General features: G+C 58.5%; 1 protein-coding gene across 9 annotated transcripts in view; it reads right to left on the bottom strand.

Moving 5' to 3' along the window:
- AHDC1 (AT-hook DNA binding motif containing 1) overlaps positions 1 to 10,590 on the bottom strand; it is a 64,514-nt gene that overhangs the window by 52,841 nt on the left and 1,083 nt on the right. The window lies entirely within an intron of this gene.

Here is a 10,590-nt window from a genome sequence, read left to right as displayed (position 1 = left end):
CCGCGCCGCCTCCCGGGGTCCCCCCCCCCCCGAACCCCCCTCCCCCAAACCCCCCCCCCCCCCCCCCCCCAGGCCCTGCTCTTAGCTGAGCTGAGGCTGAGAAGAGCCTGAGTGACAGCAGAATGGGGCATGAAGGAGGGGGTTCTCAGCTGGCTGGCCTTGGCCATCCTTCTCTCTCTGGACTCGGTTACTCCATCTGCAAAATGGAGGGGCCTGAGTGTGTGAGGCCCCTGTAGAGCAGGCCATTCCTCTCCAGCCTGGATTGGCTGAGCCAGCTGCCAGTAAACCTGTGAGGGCTGGGGGTGGGACAAAAGGACAGGGCTTTCTGGGTTCTCCCCTACTTCTTTGCCCCTGGCCCAGCCCAGAGAGGCTGGGCCTCTGGCCTAAGTTCACACAGCAAAGGAGGAAGAGCAGGCTGGAAGAGAAGGGGCTCTGCCAAAGGACTGCCAGCTGGAGACTCCACACTGGGTGACCCAAGGTGACCGGGGGCTGAGTTGGCCCCCACCTCTGAGCTGCATTATTTATAAAACCCAGAGCTCGGAGCTGAGCAACAGCTGCGGTGCTGCCCCTCCAGGGGGCACATGCCACAGTGGAATGGAGAAGACAAGGTGCCTCCTCAGGGAAGGCCTCTGGGGTCCCTGGCTCCCTCCGCAGCTGGCTGGGGCAGGGGCTGAGGTGGAATGGGGCAGCAGCTCCATCCTTCCCTCCCCGCCCCCTCTCCACTCCACTCCTCCAGGCAGGCAGCGATAGGATTACTTCTGCATGACTGCCCGCTCCACGGGGTTCCAGAGACCCTCCTGCCTGCAGCAATCTTTAAAATTCCTCCAGCCCAACCTCGCTCCCTTTCTCCCCGCAGTGAATGCTCCAGCGTCTACCGCAGTGTGCCCGCCACCTCCACCACCAAGCTGGCTGGGGCCAGGTCCCTGGTGCCCATGGGAAAAGGTGAACTCGTCCTCAGGGTGTAGCCCAGTGTCCCTCAGAACCCTCCAAGGCCAGGGCCCTGGCCTGTCCCCTCTGGCCCCTGGTGCAGGTCCGACCCCACAAAGCATGGCTCAAGCTGGGGTCAGACATGCCAGTTGTGCCAAGGCGGATGGACACGTACGTGCAAACACATCTGGGAGATCTTGGCATGCCTGCCTATGTCCTCTGCTGCCAGAACTTGGCTGCCCTCACCTCTGCTCTGACCCCCCCTGCCTGTCACCTCACCAAACCCTGCTACCCCTGGGGTGGGCAGACAGCTGGGCCAGGCCCCCACGGCACAAGAGGCAGGCAGGAGGTTGAGCCACTGAATTTTTTAAGGCTCTAATGGAGCCTGCATCCCAGAACATAGGGCCTGGGACATGGGCAACGTCTCAGGGACCCCTCCCTCAGCACTGCAGTTGCTCCCTCTTTCAGATCTTGGTGGTCAGGGGAACCTTTCTACAAGCCTTCTCTTAGCAAGAGAAGGGGAACGAGGGGCCCTTGAGAAAGAGATGGGATTGGGGGGCTGTGAGCAATACCCAGAGGCCCCCCCAATCTCCCCAGCCCTAATGCAGGCAGAAGCAGCTCAGCCTCTAAATCACTCCCCTCATGCTGCCCTCTGAGGCGGATTCTGTGCATCTGTAATTAGGGGGTGGAACAGATGGTGGAGATTCCGTTTAAAATCATGCATCTAGTAAAGTAACCTTCACTGTCGGAACTGACTCCCAGGGAGACCAAGCCCCAACGCCTGGATCTGGGGGGGTGGGGCGGGGAGCATGACAAGCCAGCACCTTCCCCATCATGTTCCCTGAAGCCCCAGGCCCAATGTCCCCCTCTCAGGTGAGCCAAGGAGGAGGGGATTTGGCAAGTACCGGAGAAAGCACAGGCTGGGGGTAAGAGCCCCTGCCCCCCCATACAAGCCAGAGCCAGGGCAGGGCTGGGTACTTAGAGTTCTTGGCTGAGAGACCAGGGTGACTAGGTGCCAAGAGCCCCCAAGGAGGCCCCAAGCCCCCACAGCCCAGGCCAGGGTGCCCAGAGCACAGGGTCTTGGGTGGGGCAGCTTTGAACCAGATGTACAGCCTCACTGTCCAGGAATGAAAGGCCCGGGGCAGTGAGGGGGGCGAGATGCCTCCCCAGGCAGAGGAGGTGCTGTGAAGTGGGGGAGGACTGGCCAGCTGAGAAAGAGAGGGAGCACACAAGAGTGAGCAAGTGCTCGTGCAAGGCTGAGGCTGTCTGGACAGGTGACTGGGGGAGGGGGACTGGGGAAAACAAGGTGGGGTGGGGGAGCTGTGATGGAGTGCTGTGGAGGGAGGGTGTGCTGGAATGTGTGCTGGTGGGAGTGAGGGCTGCAGAGGAATTGAGGCGGGCTATGTGACAGGGTGAGGTGGGGGGCGCAGGGAAGAGCTGTGGAGCTCTAAGGGGTGAATGGCTGCAGGGCTGTGACTGAGCTGCGGCTATATTTGTGTCCAAGTGCGGGTCGGTGTTTGGAGAGGTGTGGGGGCTTGTTCTGGGCCCTTAGATGGCTGAGGAAAGTACTGAGGCTGGAGCTTGCTGGGGACATACAGAGGATTGCCTGTGTGAGGAGGTGTTGGGTCTATGGGGGAGCGTGTGTGCGTGCGTGCATGTGCATGCCTGGGAAGGTATGAGAAGCTGGGGGGACGTTATCTGTTTAGAGATATACCAGAACTGAAGCTATGTTTGTGTGTTTGAGGTAAGTGGTGTGGCTACAGGGTGTTCTCGTTTGAGTGGGTGTGAGGCAGTGTGTGTCCGTGTACGTGGGGGGGGGGAGTTGGGTGTTTGGAAATGTGTTGGGGGCTTTATCAGTGTGCTGGGGGAGGTGCTGGGCTGCAGCTGAAGGAAACGCTGGGGCGTTTGGAGAGGGAGAGTTGGACGTGTGTGTGTGTGTGTGTGTGTGTGTCTGTGTGTCTGTGTCTGTGTCTGTGTCTGTGTGTGTGTCTGTGTGTGGTGAGGTGCTGGGGCTCTGAGAGTCTGAGGATGTGGAAGGCATCAGGGCTGCAGCAGGGTCCTGAGTGGACTCGAGGAGGTGTTGGGGATGGAGAGGCAGTTCATGTGTTTGAGGATGTGGTAGAAGCTCTGTGTGTGTGTGTTGGGGTGTTTGGGGGTATATTGGGGGGTCATAAAAATCTGGGTTTTCGTTAAATACTAGGTCTGTAAATGTGTGTTTATGTGGGTAAACGTGGTGGTTGTGTGTTTGGGGGCGTGTCGGGGCTAGATGTGTATTGGGAGCAGCTGGATGTCAGGAAGTGTATGTGGAGAGGTTGTGTTTGTGGAGATGCTGGGACTGTGTGTTTGTAGATGGAGCAGTTGTGTGTTTAGGGGTGTTGGAGCTGTGAGTGTGGGGGGTCAGTTGTATATTTAGGAGGTATCAGGGGCTGTACCTGAGTCCCCATGCCCAGACAGGTGATGAGGCTGCAGGTGAGGGTGAGTGCCCCTCTGGGGAGATGAAAGGCAGAGTCCTAGCCTTTGCTCAGGGGCCCAACTGAGGGCTGCCCACTAGAACCCCGCTGCTGGGGGGGGTGCCTGCCCACCCCTAGATCCTGTGCAGGGGGTGTCAAGACAGGCGGTCCATCTGTCTTAGTCTGTGCCCAGGACGGAAAAGCAGAGCCACATCCTTGCTCCCTGGGGGGTGGCAGCGGATCCCAGCCCACCCATCTGTCTTCAGATGGTAGAGGCAGGGGCCTCCACAAAGCTGCCTGGAGGGCATCCCTGTGTTTGAAGAGGCACGGGCTGGGGGGAGGTGGGGGAATGCACAGCAAACAGTCCTCATGGAAGTTCCTTTGAAAACCACTGACGCCAGGAGAGAGGAAGAGGGAGGCCAGGGGCGCGTATGTCTGTCCTTGCGCATCTGTGTGGGTCAGTGCCCAACTGTGAGCCTTGGAGCCCTTCGCATGTGTTTGTGCTGATGGCCTCTGTTCAAGCAGCATCTTGGCCTTGGAAAACAGCCCTCCAACTCAGGCTGCAAGCTCAGAGCCTCGCACAGGCAGCTACCCCCTCATATATGCACGCTGCCTACACAAACACCCCGCACACCTTCACATCTGCCTAACTGTACTCTCACACACATGCAGCTCCCCCCAAGCCCTAACCCTCACATATGTACACCCATTACATACATCCCCACACTCTGCAAAACCAGGTATAGTCACACACACACCTGTCACATATACATGCATACACACACACCCCCCCCTCGACAAGTAATTATCACACATACACCCACACACCTTGGATTTCCCTGTCACACCCATATCCCATCTGACATGCACTCAGTCTCTCTCTCACACACACAACAGACACTCAACCATCCTTTATATCTGTACATACATGCATGTGTATATGTGCACAACACACACACTCATCAACTCTCAGCTCTTTCACACCACCCAACCCATCAGCCAATTTACGTGTGTCCAGGTCAGGCCTTGCAACTTCCCAAAAGGACTCCCACCAGCTGAGACAGCCTCCTGCCAGCTCAGTCGGAGTTGGGGGGGCATACCACCTCCACCCCCACCCTGACCCTAGACATTACTGCTCCCTGGGACCCTTGATCTTCACCTCCAGAGAGAAGAGCCGTCTCTCTGCTCGGTGTGACTACCACTGCATGCATGTGTGAGAGTGTGACTGTGTGTGCATGTGTGTCAACGTGTCCTGAGACCCCATGACAAGGTCTGTGTGTCACCGCCTGCGTGGTTAAGGAAGCATTGGGATGCATTCACCCATTGTTTGTGAGATGCAGGAGGAGTTGAGGGTGGAGATTTGTATGTCACAAAATGTGTGTTTGTCAGTGTGTGTGACGCAAGGCCAGTGTGGACAGGTGTGAGTCTGGGGGTGCATTTATACAAGGAGACATATACCCGGTGAGCGTGATGGGATATTTTCTGAGAGTAGGGGTCAGGACCAGGAGAGCCGCTCTCAGCAACTCCCTCCCCTACAAAAAGAGCAGGGAGGAGGGGGTCTCTGGGCCGCTTCTCTCTCTCTCTTTCTCCCTGACCTCTTTAGCAGCTGGAAACTGAGCCGGGGATGGAAGGAATGGAGACTTGGCTGGCCTGGGGGTTTGGGGAGGGAAGCAGGAGAAAACACCTTCCAGATTCTCATCAAATCCCTGTTTGTGGTTTGTAGCCTCAAGTCTCTCCTCTCTCTCTTTCTCTCTGTCTGGGTTTCCCCCTTTCTTTATCTCTTCCTGTCTCTCACTCTCTCCCCCATCTCAGTCACCTTGTCTCTCCTCTTGGATCTCCCTGTCTCCAAGGCTCTGTCTGTTTCTCTCTCCCCAGGCCCTTCCATTTTTCTGACTCCTCCTCTCTCTGCCACCACCTCTGTCTGTCCGTCTCTCCCTGTCCTGGTCCATCTGTCCGTCTCTCTCCGTCTGCCTGTGCGTGGGTGTCTCTGTCCATCTGTTCCACCACCCATCTGTCTGGTTGTCTGTGCTGGTCCTTCTAAGGGTGCCCACTCGCTCCTCAAGGCACCCTCCCCCAGGTCAGCAGAGGCCTCTGCTGGCTCGGGGTGGGGAGGGGGTGCAGAGTTGCAGCTTCTGGAAGCTTCAGTAGCAGCTGGGCTGAGCTGGGAGTTCGGGGCCAGCCAGCTGCAGAAGCGGCCCCTCCCTTGGGCTCCCAGGCCAAGGACCCCAGAGCAGAAAGAGGAGAGAAAGCAGGGCCTCACTGCAGCTGAGTTTGTGTATGTGCATGTAAGGGGGAGGCAGGGGGAGCCTCACTTTACCCCCACTTCACCATTCCCCTGCAAGCCAGGCCCTGTGGAGAGGGATCCTCAGTGCCCATCTTCCTTACCCCCTCCCCTACCCAATGGAGGAGAAGCTGGGGATTCAAGAGGGAGGGGCCGGGGGATACCAGGCCTTGGGGGAAGGAGGGGGTGGGGGCCACAGCTTCCTGTCAGCTGGGTGGGAGGGGGAGCTTCTTCCCTCCTCGCTTCCAGGCAGTCCCTGGGGATCCCTCCAGTTCTGGTCCCAGCTCCAGGCATGAGGGGCCGCACAGGCAGTTCTCGGCAGCTCCCACAGGGGCCATTCCCACATCCCAGCTTCCCCAGAGCCTCTGACCCATAAGGATATTGGGGAGATCACACGGATGTCTCCCCACTCCCCAGGTGGAGGTTGGTTCAGGACATGTGGGGACTTTGGCCCTGTCTAGGCACTGACCATCCTGAGAGGCCCCAGGTAGCCCACCTACCATCGTCAGACCAGCACCTCACACACATACATACACACACACACACACACACACACATAGTGCACCCCAGCACTCACAGCCCACCATCCCCATTCCCCCGCCCAGCAGCTCAAAAGGTTCAACAGGGAGCCCTACCCCCAGAGACCTGCACCCTACCGTGCACCAGTGGCAGGTTCTGACGGTACCCCCAGCACAAAGCCAGCAGCTAGAGATGGCATCCCTCAACACCCTTCCAGGCTGCTCTGTTCCCCTCACTCCCTTCTCCAAGAACAGCTCACAGTCCAAATCCCACAATGGATGGGGAAACTGAGGAAGAGATGGAAGGACACAGTCATCCCTCCTGAGACCCTGGAGTGGGATCATAAATGAGGAATAGGGAAAGAAAGGGACGCTGCAGGGGCAGAATCTGGCTCCTTCCTGACCTACCATGGGCAAAGTCCATATTGGCTGCACCCTCCCCACAGCCCTACCGCTGGGCAAGGGCCAGAGGCTGGCTCCCTCCCTCTAGAGCTCTCCTTGCCCCTGGCTGGGCCCCCTCCCTCTCCTCGCTTCAGAGCAGCCCTCCCTGCCCTCTCCCTCCCAGCTCTGGCTCTCTCATCCTCAGCTCTTGGAAGCCTGACTCACTGTTTCCCCTCCTCTCTCCCCTCCCTCCCTCTCTCTCCCGGCAGCGGCGCCTCCCCCTCCCCTGGGGGGGGCTCTGGCCACAAGGGTGCCCGCCTGCTCCTCTCCCCAGGCTCCAGTCCCCCTCCGCACCCAAGAGGCCCCCTGCAGCTGTTCCAATTCTCTAACTACAGAGAGGTGGAGTGAAAAGAGCCTAGGTCCCAGGCCTGGCTCTGCCAAGTGTCTGTGACCCCGGGCAAGTGGCTCCCCTCTCTAGACTTGGTTTCCTGCTGTCAAAAAAGGAGGGGGGGATTTAACTGGATGATGCCCCTGGCATCTGTGGGACCCTAATGTTCCCACTTTTAAAACCCTGGGGCCTCTTGGCACAGAGCACCCACAACCTGTGGGGCGCTGTACCTGCCTCAGGCCCCGCCCCCAGGTCCAAAGAAGAAATGTTTGGGCTCTGTTCCCAGACATTTGGAGAGGGCAAAGGGGAGACGCTGCCCCGGGGCCAGGGGCATTAGTCAAGTGACCCCTGGAATCCCCCTGTCTCCCCATTCTCCCTCCTCTTGTGGGAGTCTTTCCCTCTCTCTCTCCCCCACCTGTCCTCCACCCTCTTCCCAGAGACATTTGCTTGTCTCTCCTCCAAAAACAATCCCAGCATTTGATCTTGGGGAGAGGCCCTCAGCGCCCATGCAGTTCGGGCTGTGGGCTGGGGAGGAGCACATGCCTAGGCCTTCTTGGTCCCCTGGACCCCACCTCCAGGGGCTGTGATCCTGGCTCTTCTCTTTGCCGGTTTTCTCTCTCACCCTCTCATTACTGGCTTCTGTCACCATCTTTCCCTCTCTCCACTTCCAAGTGGCTGTTTGGGTCTCTCTCCTCTCCACCTCCCCCATTCTCCCCCCAGCTCTCTCCCTGGAGGGGCCCATCTGCTGGCATTAGCAACAATGTTACCCTTGCTCCCCCTTGCAGTCCCTAGCTCCACCCCATCCTGGCTTCCCCTCCCTGCTCTGTCCCAAGAGACCCAGACACAGAGCTGGGCTCCATCCCATAATAGTGAGTCTGCTTGACCTCACTCAACCAGACCAGAAGGGCCTGGGCATCTGGTACGAAGGCATGGCATCCCCTGGTCTTGGGTGACTGGCATGAGACACAGAGCTCTGTATTCCACAAACCAAAAAAAAGAAAAAAGAAGTTGACCTGGGGTGGGACAGAGGGGGAAGAAGGGAAATGAGGGAGGTCAGGTTTGCCTGGAGGAAGCCCTTGACCAAAGGGGAACAGAGGCAAGAGGAGGGAGTGGCTCAAAGTCAATGCTCCAGGGTGATCTGAGAACACGCCATGTCCCTCTGGGGCTCCACCAGGCCAGAGCAAGCCCCCCCCCCCAAAAAAGAACAGTCTTCTGCCAGGGACAGTTCGCCCCTCAAGCCTCCAACACAGCCACAACAATCAGGCGGAGAACCCAACCCTTAATCTCCTTTAAGATCCAAGTCCAACCTCCCCAAAGTCCACCTCCACCTTAGCTCAGGAGGGGGTTCCAGAAGCCTCCCTGCCACCAAGATCTAAGCAGGTAGAACGAAGGGACCAAAGCCCCCCACCTCCCAAGCCCCCTCACCAAAGACCCTGTCAAGGGCTGGGAAGCAATGTAAAATAATCCTAGAATCTTCATAGCACTAAACTGAGAAGCTATGCTGTCCATCCACAGCACCTGTGGGTGCAGGGGCTCCCCGGCCCCACGACCCTCTTCCAAACCCCCCAGCCCAGCAACCATAATAAACAGCAAGCTCTTTTGCTTTATGACACCAAATTTCTCCAAGCCCAACAGCTCCTTCCATCACTTCCTCAGCCATAGATCACATTAAAAACTCACAGAGGGCAACTTAAACACATCACATTTGTTTCTCTCTATATTATTTCAAAAGTAACGGCATTAAAAATGGATTTTACTACAGAAAATAAATATCAGCACGTGGGCTGGGAGCCCAGGCAGGGAAAGAGAGCACACCAGGAGACTGTCCCTGAGGGCTTGGGCACAGCTTAGGCATTGCCCAAGGAGGTGGCTGAGAGGCCAGAATACACTCTGGGGTGTGGGGGGATGCCTGGGGAGGGGGCAATGCCTGCCCACCTGGGTACGTGCCCCAATGCCAGACCAAGAGGGACAAGAGTCACTGGTTTGGACTGGTGCCCACTGGTCCCCCAAAGGCACATGCCCTCACTAATCTTTCTAACCTCTGAAGGGTGGGAGCTCTGGGGCAAGAAGTTCACCAGTCTCTCTGGGGGTTATTCCAACTATTGACACAGCAGGAGAAAAAAATGAATTCAACTTACTATCCAGTTTGATTTTCCATTACTATAAAAATAAATATACATCTGCTCAAAGGAGGGAGATGGCAAGCGGCATCCACATGCCACCTGGGGGGTCCCCCCACAGCTCACCACCACAACCCAGCCAGCCTCCCCAAGCGGTGGGGGGGTGGTGGTAGTGGTGAGGGGAGGATGGACAGACTGGTAATCTTTCACTTACAGCCCCAGCTCACACAGCTACGCACACTGGGCCACACGGAACAGGAACAAGTCAACAATAGAAACACCCCAAATGCTCCTGGCAGGACTCTGTCCAGACACAGGCACATGCCCCCGCCCCGCCGGCGGGAGCAGCGGACAAAATGTGGCCACCCTGACCCGGAGGCAAAGCTTGTCCTCACACCCTGAGCTCTGCCCAGGGAGCTGGGGCCAAGTCCCGCCTGACACCAACTGGTCCGGCGGGAAACGCCTGCCTAGCCAGACAAGCACAGGCCCCCCAAGGGTCCCTCCTTGTGCTCAGGGACCAGACTGGTGCAGCCCAGCCCTGCCTCCCAGGGTGACGCCTGGGCCCAAATTCAGCTGGCCCTGCCAGTCAGGCACTGGTGCAGAACCGAGGGCACCAGGCTCAGCCCCTCCCAGCCCAGCCCCAGGGCCCCCAAGCTAGGAGGGAGGGGGGACTCCCCACCCCTCCACATCTGGCCCTGGCCCCCAGGGTCTGCGGTAGAGAATTCCCGCCCCCGCTTCTCTCTCTCTCTCCCTCCTCCTCCCTCTCTGTGCCCGCTGCCCGCCTCAGGGACAGCCCCAGCTCCCGCCTCCGGCCAGCAAGGCCCACATCCTTCCTCCCTCAGCTGGCCCCTTTGCCTGGCAGGAGGCTGGGGGGTCAGGCTGCTGGGGAACCCCTCCAGCTCCCATCAGTCCTCATCCCCAGCCCCCAAACTCTGGGTTGCTGTCCCTTTTCCTGTAGAACAGGAAACAAGGTTATTTCCTAGACTCAGAGCCAGTCCCCTGCCCCTCTGGCTCTGCCCGGGGACCAGGACCCAGAAGGGGAAGGCACCCTCAGCCAGAAAGCAGAGGGATTCAGCAATTCACCCCCAGCTACCGGCCCAGGGGGCTGACAGCTGTCACTCAGCACCCCAACCCCTGGGGAAGAGAGGGCCGATTCAATCAGAGCCCCAAAGGAAACGCATTGATAGGCGATTATTTATTTATTTATGCAAAAGTGAGCTGACTTTGTTCGCCAGGTAACCGGGCATGCGGCCCAACCCCTCCGGCCCCGGCCGCCCCCAAATCCCTCCTCCGCCTCACATCCCCTCCGGGTCATTAGGTCCCCGCCCCTCAAATCCCGGAGCACCAGCGGAACCTTGGGATTTGGGGGTTGGAGGGGAGGGGCTCCTCCCTCCGCAGTCTCCCCCTTTCCCAGTGCCGTTCCTAAAATCCAGCCTTGTTCTCCGCTCCCACGGTCCCCCCCTTCACCCCCCCCTCACATTCTCAGCAAGCTGGAGAGCAAATTGCAGTTTTAAATCCAAAGACG

Source organism: Equus quagga, chromosome 5, assembly GCF_021613505.1.
Source record: "Equus quagga isolate Etosha38 chromosome 5, UCLA_HA_Equagga_1.0, whole genome shotgun sequence".
Classification (NCBI taxonomy): domain Eukaryota; kingdom Metazoa; phylum Chordata; class Mammalia; order Perissodactyla; family Equidae; genus Equus; species Equus quagga.
Note: the sequence above shows the minus strand (reverse complement) of the source record. Positions and strands in the feature narration are given on the sequence as shown.